The sequence below is a fragment of the Echinops telfairi genome, unplaced genomic scaffold, assembly GCF_000313985.2.
Source record: "Echinops telfairi isolate 266 unplaced genomic scaffold, ASM31398v2 ScPeMD7_48;HRSCAF=171, whole genome shotgun sequence".
Lineage (NCBI taxonomy): Eukaryota > Metazoa > Chordata > Mammalia > Afrosoricida > Tenrecidae > Echinops > Echinops telfairi.
Window position 1 is genome coordinate 320,836 of NW_022103946.1, and position 17,670 is coordinate 338,505.

At 40.0% G+C, this 17,670-nt stretch overlaps 1 pseudogene; it reads right to left on the reverse strand.

The window, feature by feature from the left end:
- Positions 1-3,041: 3,041 nt before the first annotated feature.
- On the reverse strand, positions 3,042-7,956 carry LOC115869795 (annotated as a pseudogene).
- Between the last annotated feature and the right edge of the window lie 9,714 nt (positions 7,957-17,670).

The following is a 17,670-nucleotide window of genomic DNA, read 5'->3' on the forward strand; positions in this document are numbered from 1 at the left end:
AGACATAAAACAACTCCCTAATTAGTTGTATTTTATTGATGAGAAAACTAAGACTCAAAGTGATAAAGTAAATTGCTCTTGGTCACAAAGATGATAGACGCAGAGCTAAGGAATCGAGAGACTAAGTTCTTCAGCACTGAGCTATATGCTTGTGTAGTTCAAACTCTTCAATTGTATTTCTAATCAACTATTAAAGTGAATTCAATATAATTTATAAATATAAGGAGATAAATAGAGCCTATCACATCACAAGGAACCCTAGTGGCATTGTAGTTATGCATTAGGCTTCAATCTGCAAGGCCAGCAGTTCAAAACCACCAGCAGCTTGGTAGGAGAAAGATGAAGCTTGCTAATCCCATCCAGAGTTAAAGTCTCAGAAACCCACAGGGGCAGTGTTACTCTGGCCCACGGAGTGGCCCTGAGTCAGAGATCATTTGGTGGCAGTGAGGTGGTTTTGATTTACTCACCGCATTATAAATCTCTACATAGAGCCTACTTATATTGCTGTTAGAAGGAGTCTTGGTAGGACTGTGGGTTAAGCATTGGGTTACTAACCAAATGGTCAGCAGTTTGAAGCCCCCAGCTGCTCCACGGGAGAAGGAGGAAGCAGTCTTCTTCAGGAAAGGTTACACCTTCAAAAGCCCTATGAAGCAGTTCTATTCTGTCTTATAGGGTTGCTGTGAGTCAGAATCAACTTGACAGCTGTGAGCTTGAGGGTTTTTAATTATTATTATTGTTATTTTAGGCTGTATAAAATTATTTCCTACTTTAAGAAAGAATTTTTTTAAAACTCATTTTTAAAAAGCTGGCATCCTTGATTTCAAAGAGTTCAAGAGTTCTGATCACCGTATATACTCGTGTATAAGCCAAGTTTTTCAGCACATTTTTTAGTGCAGTTTTTTGTGGTAAAATTGGGCACCTTGGCTGATATTTGGGTAAGCTTATACTCAAGTATGTACGTTGTTTGTTTTTTTTAATCATAAATATTTGAATGGAATTTTTATATGGCCAATTTATTCGCCCAGGCTATTTTCATCTCATTACATTTCTGTGGGACACCTAGGAAAGGCCCCTTTTCAGCTTGGCAGCCCATGGCTCTAAGATTCAGGACCAGCTTACTACAGATCCAATCTTCTTTCCACGTAGAAGGATGAAAGGCATCCTTGGGTAGTACAAAGAGTTAACACACTCAGCTGCTACCCCCAAGGCTGAAAGTTTGAGCCCACTCACCCAGAGGCAGGCACCTCAGAAGAAAGACTGGCTGATCTACTTCCCCAAAATTTAGCCATCGAAAACGCTGTGGAGCAAAGTTTTATTCTGACATCCATGAGGGCACCTTGACTCTGAATCGACTCCATGTCAACTGGGTTTTTGGTTCAGAAGGTAAAAGATTTTTTAATTCATTACTTGGCCCAACAAGACTCAGGTGGGAGAAAATGAATGGGTCTGGTAAGTTAGAAGGAGAGACGCAGCCACTTCTCTGCAAGAAGTCTTGGCTCCTTTTATTGAATAATGGTATTAGAAGCTAAGATCTGTAAATAAGGTTTACTCATTACTACTGGGATGCTATTGCTTCTAGGCTTTCAGCTGACAACAGTGTAAAAAATACATGTATGCACACACATCTGGGTATATATACATATTCATGCACATTTATGTAATTACAATTTGCATTCTATGAAGCTAAATGCAAGTTCATAATAATGTCTCTAGTTCTAGTCAAGTAGATCTTGGACCATGTTAACTTTTGACTTATACTTGATTATTGAGTTAAGTGAATCATGGTTTCCAAAATAATCTCCAGAAGTTTCTTCCTATAGCCTCTACTTGGTACTGACGTGTTCTTCAATTTCAAACACATGTTGTTGGAACTAGAACAACTCTAGGGTCTCTTTCATACTTAATATTTTATCTTTTTTTCATCTGTCAGATAGCATGCCATTCTTTTATTTGGCAAATATAGAAATCTGTCATATAAAGTAACAAATATAGTAATCTGGAGAATATAGTAACTACAAAGCCCTACCAATTAAAAGTCTTATCCAAAAATTAAAAGAGCTTGAATTGAAGAAACTTCTCAATCTTTTAGCCACCTTTCCGGTTTCAATAAGCCAAATCCAACATATGAGAAAGTCACCAGAACAAACGAACAATTCCTTCGATAAATGAATCTCAGAGAAATCTGTTATGCATTGAGAGAGATTTAAAAACCCATCAATCAAGTAAGAGATGCACCTGATTGGGATTCCCAAAGAGACACTTTTTTTTTGTCAGCTCCTTTAGTGTTTTAATTTTACTTCAAATGAAAAAATTTCCATCAAGTTCGTTCCAACTCCTAGTGACCATGTAGGACAGGTAGATCTGTCCCTATGGGTTTCTGAGACTGGAACTCTTTTATGTGAGTAGAAAACTTTTGTGTTTCTGTTGGAGAGTGGCTGGTGATTTCAAACCGCTGACTGTGCAGCTAGCAGCCCAATGTGTAACCACTATGTCACCATTAATCCATCTTCAACTTTAAGGAGACAGCAAAAGTTAACAAACCATTCAGCCAATCCAGATAAGATTTACTGGCACTAGTGCAGAGAGATTAATGTAACAGGAACCCTGGATAACTTCTTACTTAGTACCACTGCTTGTCCGAACAGCCAGGCCTCAACAACTGAAAAGTTGGCCTGCCTTCCAGAGGACTGCTTTGCTCTACCACCACAAATTTGGTCTTTTTAAAAGGATTTTTTTTCCTTCAAATTCTGGGTTGCTTTTTTCATAAAGATCAATGTGATGGGGTGCATCAAGGGTATAAAAATTCCCCAAAATGGAGTTCAAATTTTATCAAAACATAAACTTGGACACATGAGCTGGCGGTATCATGGAAAAGCCCCCTAGGCTCAGCCACTCTCTGACCTCTCACATCTCAACTGGGAGAAGGCACCAGAGCAAGGAAGAGGGGATGTTGCACATGTGTCACTGACTTCCAGAAGACCACGGGAGCCTTGGGGCCCGTCTGCATGTCCTAGCTCTCCCTATTTCCCCTACAGTGGCTCCTAGAATTTCGGCACATTGTTGTGTCATTCCGCCTGGTAGCACATGCCAGCAATAGGGGACCTGAGCATGTTCATTTTGCCGAAAGATGCCATCTTGAACTTGCAGTGTTGGTCTCCAGATTGTGTAGTCAGCATGGACTGGTCACACTTCAGGGGCCTGACCTACTCATAGACCAGCTAGACCTAGCAGTGGAGGCCTGTGCCTTTGCAGCCCCCAAAGACCACATAACCATCTGGCCTGTGCCCTTGCTGGTGTCGCTGCCAATCATGTTGACCATGAAAAATGGTACCATTTCCTGATTTCGGGGTGCTTTTTGCTGAGAGCATCTGGGTCTGTCAGGACCAAACGGTAGAGTTCACTTGAATCTAGGACAGTGGGTCTCAACCTTCCTCATGCCGTGACCCTTTCATACAATTCCTCATATTGTGGTGACCCCCCAACCATGAACTTATTTTCGTTGCTACTTCATAACTATAATTTTGCTACTGTTATGAATCGAGTGACCCCGGTGAAAGGGTCATTCGATCCCCAAAGGGGTCGGGACCCACAGGTTGAGAACTCATGCTAGTGAGGCAGTCCTTCACCTGGGTGGGCTTCAGCACTTTGCCCAGCTCCTCACCTGCGTTGTGCCACCTCTGAGCTACCTGAAGTGTGTGCTAAGGCCACTCATCCACTTCCTGCAAGCTCAAGAGCCTCGATACACCTTTTTACAGAACCTGAAAATTAACTAAAGGTTTGCTAAAATCCAAAAACCATTGAGAAAAAAATGACTGAATCTTGGCAAAAAAAGATTTTTTTTGTGTTGAGATTTAACTTGTCATATTGGTATTCTCTTCCTCCCAGCTCTCCTCAAAACAAACAAAATCACTGTCATTGAGTCAATTCCACCTTATTGTGACCCAATAGGACAGGGCAAGACTGCCCTGTGGGTTTCTCAGACTGTAACTCTTCATGGGAGTAGGAAGCCCAGTGTTCCTTCAAGGTAGCAAATGGTGTTTTTGAACTGCTGAACTTGAGCTTAGCAGCCCCAGGGTAACCACTTCCCTATCAGGGCTCCTCAATTGCCTTTGAAACCAAAACTTCATAATCATAGGCTCCATGAAAACCAGTCGCCTAACAGAAACTAGAAGGGGAAGAAAAGGTTTGAAACTTTCCCAAAGCTCCAATCATCAGAGATTTGACATGATTTCATTTGCATGGAAATTTCCTAGGATCTCTCTCTTGAAGAGTTTGTCTTTACATGACAGGACTCAGAGCTGCTCGTAGTGGATAGGTCTTCTTCATAGCATCTATTGAAAATCACCCTCAATAATTGGTCATCGCAACTGCCTGAAGCAGCATGAATTGTCAAGGCAAACAAAAAAAGTGACAACAAATTTTAAAAGAAAAGCTGAGGGATGAGATGCCCAATAAGGGCTCGAGGACCCATTTACATAGGAAGACACAGTGGCTATGCATTGGGGTGCTAACCTCAAAGTCTGTAGTTCAAAATTACCAGCCCCTCTGTGGGAGACGGACAAGGCTTTCTGCTCCCATAAGTTTCCAGTGTCAGAAACGTTTAGGGGCAGTTCTACCCTGTCCTGTAGGGTTGCCCTGTGTTGGCATCGACCCGGGGCAGTGAGTTTGGTTGGGGATGGAGGAATTTAGAAGACCATACAAATGACTATGGCTGTGTACAAGAGCCCTGTGGCACTACTGGGTAAGTGTGGCTCAAACCTCCTACCCATTTCTTGGGAGAAAGGTGTTTTCTACTGCCATAAACACTTGCAGCCCCAGAAACCCTATATAGGGACACAGTGAATCAGAATTTACTCAACGGCAGTGGGTGTGTGTAAAGAAGCAGGAAATACCTGTAGAGATATTTTGTTGTTAAGTCTGGCTCACAGTGTCCCTGTGTACAGTGAAACGAAACCCTGCCCAGTCCTGTGCCGTCCTCACAACTGTTGCTATGTTTAAGCCTGTTTTAGCCACTGGGTCAATCCAGCTCAATCCAGCTCATTGAAAGTCTATCATCTCTTCTGCACTTCTCTTCTATTTTACCAGATCTCACCTAATAACATGCCCAAAGTACACGAGACCAAGTGGGCTAGTATTAAAAGGGTGGACAATGACAATTGTTAGTAAGGGTCTAGTGAGATTGGAAGTCTCCTAGCTTGCTGGTAGGTATATAAAATATTGCAGTTGCTTAGAAAAAGTATGGCAAAAGAAGCATAGAGTTACCATTTGATCCAGTAACTTCACTCTAACGTAGCTATCCAGTAATTCTACTCTTAGGTAAATATTCAATATGAAGACACATATCCATGAAAAGCCTTATACATCAATGTTTATTGAGGTAATATTCACAACAGCTAAAAGATGGAAAAACCCCAAGTGCCCATCAACAGACAATGTGCTATCTCCATATGATACAAAAAGATAAACCTTGAAAAAATATGCTCAATGAAAGAAGTCAAACAATAAAGGCCACAGTTTTTTTCCCTGATTTTAAATCCTTGACTTTTTAAATACATAATAGTTTTATTGGCACATTTTACACATTCCAATATATCCATTCATATTCAATCGTGTTGTTCAATCCCATAGGATGGGATTATTATTCAATCATCGATGCTATTCACTCCCCTTTTCCCTCCTTCCCACCCTCCATTCTCCCGTCCCCTCAGAGAACCACCACTCCTGTCACTTTCTTTGGGGAGTCATCTATCTTGACCTTCATGTACCAAGGGATTCTAAATATACAAATGAACATACACAAATCTAACGTGATCAGTGGGGTAAAACACATAAAAACCTTACTGGTAAGGGGAGGAAATAGTAAAGAACTAGAGGATAGTTTTGTGGTTTAACAGTGACATACCACACTCTAGCTCTATCAGCCGTGAAGGCGACAATTTTTATTATTCCAGTTATGTAAAATATACAGAATAAATAAATAAATGCATAGAAATGGAACACAGCTTTGTGGTTGGTAGGTGCGAATGAAAGGGGAGGGGGTATAGAGTGATTGCAAATGGGTCTCAGGAGTGCTGGTTGCGTGGTCCAGAGATCAGCTGCTAAGCAAAGGTCCCTTGTTGGGATCCACCAGCTGTTCCATGGGAAAGAGCTGAGGCTGTCTGCTTCAGTAAAGGTGGACAGCCTTGGAAAACCAACGGGGCGGTTCTACTCTGTTCTATAGAATCAGGAGGAGTTGAAATCAACTCCATAGCAGTGGGTTTGTTTTTTTGGTTTGGTTAATTGTTAAAGGCTTTTTGTTTGTTTCTTTCTTTTTGGAATAACAAAGATGCTCTGCAATTAAATTGTGGTGACAACCTTGTGAACCTCCTAAAATCTCTTAAATTGTACAATTTAGTGATGAAATGTATAATGTGTGAATCATGTCTTCAGAAAAAAGATAATTACATCAGCTAACATCTGTTGGTTGTGTAATGGGTTTATGGGCCTTCATTTTACTTCTGTTCTTCCCTTTCTGAATGTTTGCAGTGTTTGATACTTAAAAACCATTCAAATGTTAGTAAGCACACGAGTTAGTTAGTTTATTGTGCCAACCTGGCCAATAAACACATGTGGGGTTAATTGAAGGGCAGAGAGATAAATGGCTCAATGAGCCTCGCCTTTTTAGTTCTTGGATCTCTTGCTTTGTGGTGGTCGGACCAGGGTGCAACTGCCTTAGCCAGTTCCCTGCTTCAGCCCCCAGGGCTGACTTCCTGTAGGACATCCCTGAGGAGAAGCCACATGGACCTACCCCGATGCAGCCCTGGGTGCTGGAGCACCGTGTGGAGACCCCTGCCAGCGCTGAGATGTTTATACATTCACTGACTCAGCTTTCCTCCTGCAGTCGGCATCATTCCGTCTGTTTTTAGAGATGGAGGAGGACTTCGTGGATTGATGTCAGATATAAGGGTTAATGGGTTAATGTTGGACTTATGGGCTTGGGCAGCATTGAGTTAGGATGTTTTCTTGACACACATTTAACTTTTATATAAAACTCTCTCTTATACATGAGTTTCTGTGGATTTGTTTCTCTAAAGTGCCCAGACAAACACAGTACATAAAATTAATAATTACCTTAAATTCATAATTAATAAACTGAGAATTGAATAAGGGTGCCACTCAATATAATTCTGGAATGATTAGGCTGGGTGTCAGTTGGCAGAATACATAAAGCACACATTACACATATTAATGTATCTAAAATAAATGAGAATCTTCATATAGGTTGCCTTGATTGATCCAAGAATCTCAATATCATTAATTTTAGAGATATTTGGGGAGAAATGGAAGCACGGGTTAAAAAAGATAAAAGGCATAATGTAGAAAGGTTAGTCATCAAATGCTCAATAGTAGAAGTGGAAAGCAAAGCTAACATCTGTAAGTTGCATTCATTCTTAATTTTTATCTGTTTAAGAATAATATTTCATTGGGAAATTTACTTCTATGGAGAATATATACTGTACTTAGAATTTCTGAGATCCTTCTAAAAAAAGCTTTTTGGAGTCCATTAAAGTCTACACTGGCCATTGCCTAAATTTCAGACAACAAAGAACTTTGAAATTCTGATATTTTCTATTGTTCATTTTTATCACTTTAAACCGTGAAGTAGTCATTTGTCATAGATCATTATGAATTCATTATCAACCACAGGAAGCACACATATTTCACTGACAGCATCTACACCCTCCTCTCTTTGAAGAGCCAAGGGAGTTCCTGAGAAAAGCCATCATTGTCCTTATAATTTAGTGGGATTATTAACAGTAGTGAAAAGATCTAGTGAGCCATTTATGTAGATGATGTTCAAAAGCATATCACTGCCATTTTGTGGCACTATTGAACTTAGGTACTGTCCAGTCTGTTCCAACCCATAACGATCTTGCTCTGATAGAAACCTGCTGGGTTCTGTGCCATTCTCGCCATCATGGCTATGTTTGAAGCCACCGTTGTAGCCACTGTGTCAAGCCCGCTCATCAAGGTCTTCCTTTCCCCCTCTGGCCCTCCACGTCCCCCAGCAAGATGTACTTCTCCAGGGATTTACCTATCCCAGCAACATGTCCAGAGTACCTGGATGAAGTCTCACCATGACTGTTTCTAAGGAGCATGCTGGCTGTGTTTTTCTCAGAGATACATTTGTTTTTTCGTGTGTGGTAACACAGAAACATTTTTATTTTACGTGTTTCACTTTTGAAGATCCCAGAGCCAGTCGGAGAGAAAGAAGAAAGGTAATTCATAAACATTTTAAATAGCTGAGATAGTAAGTCAAATGCTTAAGAATAAACAATATCACAATGAAATAGTAAGAGTCCTTCAAACATAGCATTACCTTCAAAGCTAGAAAGATAACAATTTGAACTGCTCTTCATGCATTCACCCGTCCATTCACTATTCATTCATGCATTTCAGAAATATTACCTACACACAATCACTTTGATAATTGACCAAATATTTTACTGTCAATAAAATACATTTTATAGTGTATCTTAAAATCATAAATTCAAATACATCAGACATTCAAACCCATCTCCTGTAAGTTGTTCGGATAGTTATAACAAAGGAAAGGGGCTAGATTCTTTAAGGAAGTGATAGAAAAGATGGCAAGGAAAGCAAGCAACCAAAGTAGGCAGGTATGGTGAGAAGGACAAGGTATGTGAAACCAGGCCAAAGCTTGCTGCAAATTTTGTCTAAGTCAGAGGACCTCGCCTGGAAAAAGATATACCTTGCCTTCCAAACCAGCTTGTTTTCATGAGAAAAACTGAGTAAATAAACATTGGTGGAAATCACTCCATAAACTTCAAGCCATTGGGTCAGTCTCTGTGATAGGTAGGGTTATTGTGCCAACCGGGCCAATGAACACATGTGGGATTAACTGAAGGGCAGAGAGAGCAATGTGCTAGCTTATAATTTTCTACTAGGTTCAGATCCCCCTTATTGTAATCTAGAAATTTGGAACTCATAATAAGAATACCTTTTACTGTGTGATTGGCTGCAGAATAAATTATACTATGTGCAAGTATTATGAAAAAAATGTAGCATGAAGTAGAAATCAGATTTGTTTTATTATAATTGCTAATATAGAAATAATGATCAAAACCTAAATTCAACAATGATCTATGTGATTAGATTTCCAGTTTAATTTTAAGGGGCAGCAAAATGAAATAGTGAAGAACAAACTCAAGTCATAATATTTGGGTTCATTGGGTTCAGATATTACCTTTACCACTTAATTGATTAGCTAGTTACCTAGTTTCTCTCCCTACATCAACGTTCTAATCTGTCGGTAACAGAGATAAGTATAGTCTCTACTAGATAGAGTTATCCGAAGAGACCAGTCCCTGGAGAAGGACATCATGCTTGGTAAATTGAAGGAAAAAGACCAAGCACCTCTTCCTGATACAGTGACTGCAACAGTAGCCTCAAACATATTAACAATTATGTGGATGGCCCAGGACTGGGTGGTACTTCATTTTGCTGTACATAGGATTCCCTTGCGTGAGAGCAGGCTAGATGGCACCCAGCAACAACAATAAAAATATAGGGTTATAAAGATTAAGTGACTATCTGCTTTGATAACAAGTATTATATAAGTGATTGCTATTATAATGTTATAATTATATAACTTGAAAGAGTAGGCAGGGAACTTTAGGAAGCAGAGATTTCATGATAAAACCAAAATATAATCATTTAAAAATCATAGACTGATCTGCTATGACCGTATATGTGCATCTTCTTTTTTAGTGTCATCAAAGGGGAAAACAATTCTAACTGCTAAGCATAACAATGTGGAGTGACTCAGTTCATTGGCATTTGCAGAGAGCCACTGGTACCAGCTGGCTGTAAAGATGATTATGTCTGTATCTCCAAGTAAATGCCTAGAGAAGTTGGCAGCATTACTGAAGTCCAGTGTTTCAATAGCGAACCAGTAAGCTCACCTGTGGAATACATGCCACTGATGATGCTTTGTGTGTACTGCTACAAGATGTTCTCTGGTGCCAGCATATACAGTTCAATGAGAAAGGCCATCTGCTCCTATCCCAATGTACTTGGTTTGGTTTGAGAAACCGAATTAGTTGGCCCCTACAGATTATTAAAATGCTCAGAGTGGTTTCCCCCTTTTCTAGGGAGTGTTTACAAAACCATAATGTAAAATTATACTACACCTAGAGGCTCAAAAAGTCCTTCTTTGTTGTAATGCTCTGCTTGAAATTCAAGGCATGATTCATATTGTGATTTAAGATAAGATCCTCTTTTGGAATCTATAAAACGTAAATCATAGGCAGAACAACTAACTTATATTCCCTGAATATTCAAAGGCATTTGATCCGCATAAGACTCTGAGAGTCAGTTTTAAGTAGTACCATTCCGTTACGGAAGGGAACTCAGGTGGTTCAGTGGTTACGCCTTGGGCAGCTAACTGCCAGATGAGCAGTTGGAAACCACTTGCCTTTCTGCTGGAGAAAGACTGGGCTTCCTATTCCCAAAGGGAGTTACAGTCTAAGGAACGTACAGTGGCAGTTCTACCCTGACCTATAAGGCCACTATGAGTCGGCATTGACTAGATGGCAGTGAGAATTCTCTACAGAAGGAGCCATGGGAGCGTAGTGGGTTACATGTTGGGCTGCTAACTTCAAAGTCAGCAGTTCAAACTCCCCAGCCACTTCCAGGGGGGTGGAGATGAGGTTTTCTCATCCTATACAACCTTGGAAACACAGAGGAGCAATTCTACCCTAGCCTCTGCACTGCCCCATAGGGTGATTACAATTTGAAATTGACTTGATAGCGGTGAATTTTTCTTTTTGTTTATTTTCTAAGAGAACTTCAAAATCAGAAATGAAGGGGAAATAACCATTTCCAATATCAAATGATTGTTCTCAATGTAGAAATAGACTAGATAGATACATATATTAATAGACACAAAGGGTATTTATTCCCTGGCCTTAAACCAGTTTATCCTAGTTGAGCCTATCTCTTGAGAACGTAGTTCAGCATATATGCAAATTCTCAGAATAAGCTGGTTTGAAGCCCGGATTTATTCCGTTTGCTAGGGGGTCAGCCACTAATAGCAGCATTGAAGGGGATAAAAAGAGCACATCAGATAGATGCTGATTGGAGGTTGTAGGCATGGGAAAGCTAGAGGCAGGCTAACCAGGAGTGGTAGCTTTTATATGATTGGTTAGAACACATATTGGACTTTCTCTGGTTTACCTGAAGTTGGAAATGGAGGCAAAAGGAAAGTACCAGTTATTAATCAAGTTCTAGACATTGGGAGCCCGTTGCTATAGGGATTGTTGTTTGGTTTCCTTCTGAGAGTGAGAGTTTTTCCTGTTTGTTTATTTGTTGTTTTTTTGTGTTGTTTGACCACTTTCAATTGGTTTCAAAGGTCTCTCATCTTCAAAGCAAACAGGAAAACTAAAGCTCTTAATGGAGTGGACAAAAAGGTCCAAGAGTGACCCAGAGGTAGCCTCGTCTTTTCTGTGCTTAGATTGTCTCCTCCTTGATTTCATTATGTTTCTTCAAGTATAAGAAAATCATTTTTATACCAAAAGCTCAATCATTTACTTTACAATATAAAAATATTTAATTCCAACAAATCAGAATATTATTTTGAGACAGTCTGCAAGTTATTTTACCAGTATTGTGATATATAGGCTTATTGAACCAACCTGGACAATAAGAACATATGGAATTATTCAGGTTGCAGTTTGATTGGAGAGCAAAGAGATAAATAGCTTGGCAAGGCCCGCCCTTCTCTCTTGCTCTCTGGTGATCAGACTGGCATGCAGTTGCTTTAGCTAGTTCCCTGCCTCAACTTGTGAGTTACACTACCTGTGGGACAAGCAAAGCCGGTGACTTTGAGACCTGCTTCTCCAGGCTGCTGGTGTGTACATCGCTAGAGCTTGAGGCTGGTGGATCCTGTCACCTAGCATTGCTTGAGTTTGATATCCCATAGGAGCCTGCTTCTGCTTTGTTGAGCTCCTGAGCTGCTGACTGTTGGTTACCCACCCTGTTGTTTGCTGCCTGTGTGTGGACTCTGCCTGCATCACCTGAGGGACGACCTTGGACCTGGCAGCCCGCATGAGTTGAAGGCCTTCCAGTATATTAACTGTTCCATGGAAATGAGTTGAAATGAGCCCTCTGTACTGCTCTGTGGACTAATTAGCTGTTATATTCCTTCATGCTGTATAAATAAATAAATATATATATATATATATATGGATAACACACACACACATATATAAAATCATATATATATATTAATTATATGGCTAATACACACACACACACACATATATATATAAAATCATAAATGTCCTGGTTTTGTTTCTCTAGGGAACTCTACCTAACACAAGTACATGCGCTGCTCTGTTTTCAAGAGCAGATGTTTTCTTTGGCAATAAAAATTATAATGTGGTAAATTAAGGTCAGAAAACTACACAAGCAAAATATATCTATACAGACAGATTGGAAAATGGGTGGTCCCAGATTGGGCATCATCTGAGTTCGGTCTTGGGAGTGAGCCAGGAAAATGACTCTTTCCCTTCCAACTCCTATGAGGGTTTGCAAATTATCTGGATAGCGTAAGATCATAGGTAAGACTACAACTGATAACTAACTTCTCTCCTTTCAGTCTAGAAAGCATTTTATAATGGCGGTGCTGTGTACCTGGCCTCATCTCATACATTGTGTGCTACCTTCTAAATGTGTTCCTTTGACTTTCACATGAGATGGCTTGTGAGGTTCTGATTCGCATACAAAATGTGAAGCAAATTAAGATAGCTGAAGATGCACTAGAAATGCACATTACATATATTAATTCACATCCTCTCAGACCTGTCTGCTCCCCAAAAGGCCACACATAATGTAGGTGTTGAGGACTAACACAAAATTGCAGGGCAACATAAAAGAAGATAGGAAGAGCCTATCGGATTAGATTCTATTGAGAATTCATGCCATTTAGGGCCCTTGTGTTCAAGAAAGGAAGCCTTGTCAACTGCATCAGACCAACTTTCTGAGGAGGCTTAAGCCATTAATGTTTCCCTTGCTTTTATGCTTTCAAATTGCAATGGTGTAGGAAGCAGAACTCAGAAAGCAGAGGACATGTCGTACAGAGCTCCCAAGTGAAAAGTTTGTCCAGCAAAATATTGACCCTGGCCAGACCCTTTAAGCGAGACACTCGGTGTGTTGGAGTTTATCTTCTGTGGCTTTCTTCAGACACATTGCAGACTGTTTGGAAAGACCCAGAGGGTAATATCCCTTTGTAGAATCAGATAACTAGGCACTAGAAGTTCATATCCCTTTTGTAGAATCAGATAACCAGACACTGGAAGAAAATAAGATTCCTCCCCTTCAGTCTAGCAGCACTATTAAAATATAAAATATTAAAATATACCAGGTTTTAGAAATAATGGCAAGTGGCTAAGTGCATGAAGCAGCATTCCAATGTAATATCAAAAAGAAGGATGCTAAGAGCACCCAGGTAGAACGTGAGGTGCTAAACAGAGAGAAACATTCTGCATCATTTAATGATTTAACCACAGATGAGTAGAACTCTCGCTATTTCACAGTTAATGAAACAGAAAGCAACAACAACATGGGGGCTTTAAAAAGATTTCATGGTCAGGGAATAACGAAAACACACCTACACTTGAAAAACACTTACCCCAATAAAGAAAATTTTCAAAAGCATCTGTTTTGTATAATAACTTAAAAACCAAGCTCAAGGAGACTTCAATAAGCACAAAATCACAACAGTATGAAGTGGAAAGGTCATTTACTTAAATCTTCAGAGTAGCAAAGAAAAATAGATAAGATATGAGAATATTAGTCACCAAATAGAAATGGTTGAATAAACATCGACACAAAAGGGCAGAAGTAGCACAGTGACCTTGCACCGTATCACAATCAAAACTAAGAAACATAATTTCAAGGTTTGGGGGAGAGAGAAAACAGGGAAAAACTTTGGAAATCCCATGTGTGTCTGTTAACTAAAGGTAAATTCTTAAACAAAGAAAAACATATCTCAAAACTCAACGCTACAAACTACAGAGCAATGTTTCATCCCAACTTTGAATCAATGTTATTGGCCCTTTAAGAGAACCGAGCCAAACCAAACTCACTGTCCTGTTAATTCAGACTCATAGTGGCCCTATTGTTGTTGTGGGTCTTGTGCCATCCGCCCAATTGATCTATGCCTGAGACCATCCTTAAAATCACTGTGTCACTTCATCTCATTGAAGTCCCTTCCTCTTTTGTGCTACCCCCTACTTCATCAGGCCTGATGTGCTTCTCCAGGAAATGGTCTCTCCTGATATTTCCAGCGTACATGATATAAAGTCTTGCTAACCTTGACTCTAAGGAGCATTCTGACTGTGCTTCTTCCAACACAGATACGTTGATCCATGCTACTTTCAATAGTCTTCACCAGGACCATCATTCAAATGCATCCATTCATCAGAGTGATCATATAGGATGAGCAAAACTGCACCTGTACACGTCAAAACATTTATGGGAGCAGAAAATCTCATCTTTCTCATAAGGAGTGGCTAATAGGTATGCACTGCTGACCTTGTGATTAGCTGCCCAGCACAACTCAGCCACCAAGACTCCTTTAAGAGAAAGAAATTGAATGGCAACCACAACACCACAACTGTTTGGGGTCATGGAGCTGGCTCTGACTCATAGTAACCATATGTATAACAGAATAAAACATAAGCCATTACTGCACCATTAGTGCACCATTCCAGCTCATTGTCACAGCCACTGTGGCAGTCCACCTCATTGGAGTTGTGATAGTTAGGTTTGATGCAACTTGGTTGGGCCAAGATCGTCAATTGTTTGGCAGGTGAGGCCTAGTCATTCCCCATGATGTCACCTAACAGTATGATCAATTCCAAAATGGGTTCTGCTATGAGTAGCCAAGGAGTTGTAAGATAAGAGTGGAGTACAAACCCCTTACTCAGGCCACAGCCCTGATGCAATTATAAAGATGTTTCTTCAGGAATGTGGCCTGTTTTCTGTATACATTTTAAAAATATATGGATAGCTTGCTTGCGTTTTCCTGGGTCTGGATCCTACAACTGCCTCATCAACTTCCCGTTCTTCATGTTTGAGTTAATGGCCCGCTGTATTGTCTTCAGATGCAGGAGCCATCAGTGGTCTGCCATCTGACCTGGACTTAGGCACCTTTCCAGTGATAAGCCTGGTCTGCTGACCAGGGATGCATCTGCCACTGCAGCTTGTGATATTCTTCCCAATCCTGGATTGATCAGCCCCAGAAGATATGTGAGCTAGGAGAAGCCTCCAGTTTATCACTTGACCCACACACTTGAAACTAGTCTGGGCTTACCCACTTCAGTTAACTTTGTGAACTATTTTCTTTATATAAATTTCTCTCTCTCTACATATATTATATATCCATTCACATATAATATTATATGTGTATATGTATATATACACATATATATATACAAGCATACATTTATATCTCAAAAACTCACTGCAATCGAGTAGCTTTCAACTCACAGTGGATCTATAGGACAGGGCAGAACTGCCCCTGTGGGTTTTAAGACTGTATCTCTTTATGGGAGTAGAAAGCCTTGTCTTTCGCCCACCAAGCGGCTGGTGGTTTCCAGCTATTGACCATGCCGTGAGCAAACCAATGCTAAACCACCAAGGACATATAGATAGATAGGCATGTAGCTTTAGAAATATAGATATGATTAAACACACACACACACACATATATATATATATATATCACTAAAGGGAATTACAGTTATACTTCCTCCGAGACAGGTATTCGTCTATGGTATTTCAATATTCTTCACCAGTACCATAATTAAAATGCATCAACTCTTTCCTCCATTTTCTCTTTATTCATTGTCTAGGTTCCATATACATATGAGGCTATTGATGAAATCACGTTACATCTTAATATTCAAAATTATCTCTTTACAAAGGCCTGTGCAACAAATTTGCCCAGTGAAATATGTTGTTTGATCTCTTGGCTACTGCTTCCATGAGTAATGATTGTGCATATAATCAAAATTAAATGTTTGACAAATTCAGTCTTTCCTTCATTTATCATACTGTTGTCTTTTGGATTTTTTGTATTCTTCATATTGAATGGAAATCGATACAGAAAGTTCAATTTTTTTACCTTCATCCTCCAGAGCTACAATTCCTCTTTGCTTTCAGCAGGCAAGGCTGGGTCACATGTTCAGACTCATAGAGACCCTACGTAGAATGGCAGAAACACCACCTCGTCCTGCACCACCCTCAACATTGTTCTCAAGAAAGATATTTGCATAAAGCAGGTTGTTAATAAGCCTTCCTCCAATCATGATGCCATATTCTTTTCATACAGTCTAACGTCTTGGATTATTTTCTCAGCATACAGATTCGATAAGTGTGGTGAAAGAATACAACCAGAAAGCACTTCTTTTCTGAGTTTTAAATATGTAGTATCCTCCTGTTATTTTCCGTAGACTATCTCTTGGGCTTATGAGCATGTTATCCAGTTAAATGCCTTTGTATAGTCAATAAAACCAAAGTAAATAGTATTCTAGTGTTCTCTACTCTTCGCCCATATCCACCAGACATCAGCAATGTTATCTCTCATTCCAGGTCCTTTTCTGAATTCATTTGAATTCTTGGCAGCACCTGTCAATGTGCAACTTCAGTATTTTTTAAATGACCTTCAGCAAAATTTTAGTTGTAGGTTATAGTAAGGATATGGTTGAATCATTTTCACATTCTGTTAAATCATTTTTCTTTGGAATGGGCACAAATATGAATCTATTCTAGTTAGTTGTCCAGGTAGCCGTCTTCCAAATTCCTCGGCACAGACTAGTGAGTATTTCTAGAGCCGCATCAGTTTTGGGAACCATTTGGATTGATATTATTTCAATTGATTCTGTATTGCTTTTCACTAACACCTTCAGTGCAGCTTGGGCCTCTCCCATCGATAATATTGATTCTTGATCATAAACTATTTCTTGAAATGGTTGAATGGCAATCAATGCTTTTTGGTACAGTGACTCTGTATATTCCTCTCTCTTGATGCTTCCTGTATTATGCAATATATTGTTCATAGAATCCTTCATTATTGCAAATCCAGGCTTGATAGAATAAGCATGAAATGCTGGTAGTCACCAGAGCAGAATTTTGTTTTTTATCATCACATAAATTAGCCCACTTATTACAAGCCAGAGGGGTTTCAGGAAGTGGAGCTTCTCCTGGTCTTTCCGTTCCTTCAGTCTCCTGATGGCGGCGGACTCTGCTGTGAGCGCAGAGGTGGTGTTGCGGGTCCAGGCCCCACCAGCCCCTGTTCTCCTGCGGGAACCACAATGCCAGATCCCCAAAGCGCATCTCTTCATATTGGTTTTGCCGGAGAAGGAGTGAGTGTGCTTGGCATGTTGGCTGATTTCAATTTTCGTCACCATTTTCCAGAAGGAGGCACTGTAATGGGCCCCACATTTGCCCTGACCTTCTTGGTGCGTTTAATAGTCATCTCGCTGAAAACTAGTCCCAAGCCAGATAACCAGAGTTATGCTTTTGTAATTAATTTCCTTTTCAGTTTTATGGCAAATTTACATAAATGTCACAAATATGGCCATGAGTTGCTACATAACTCAC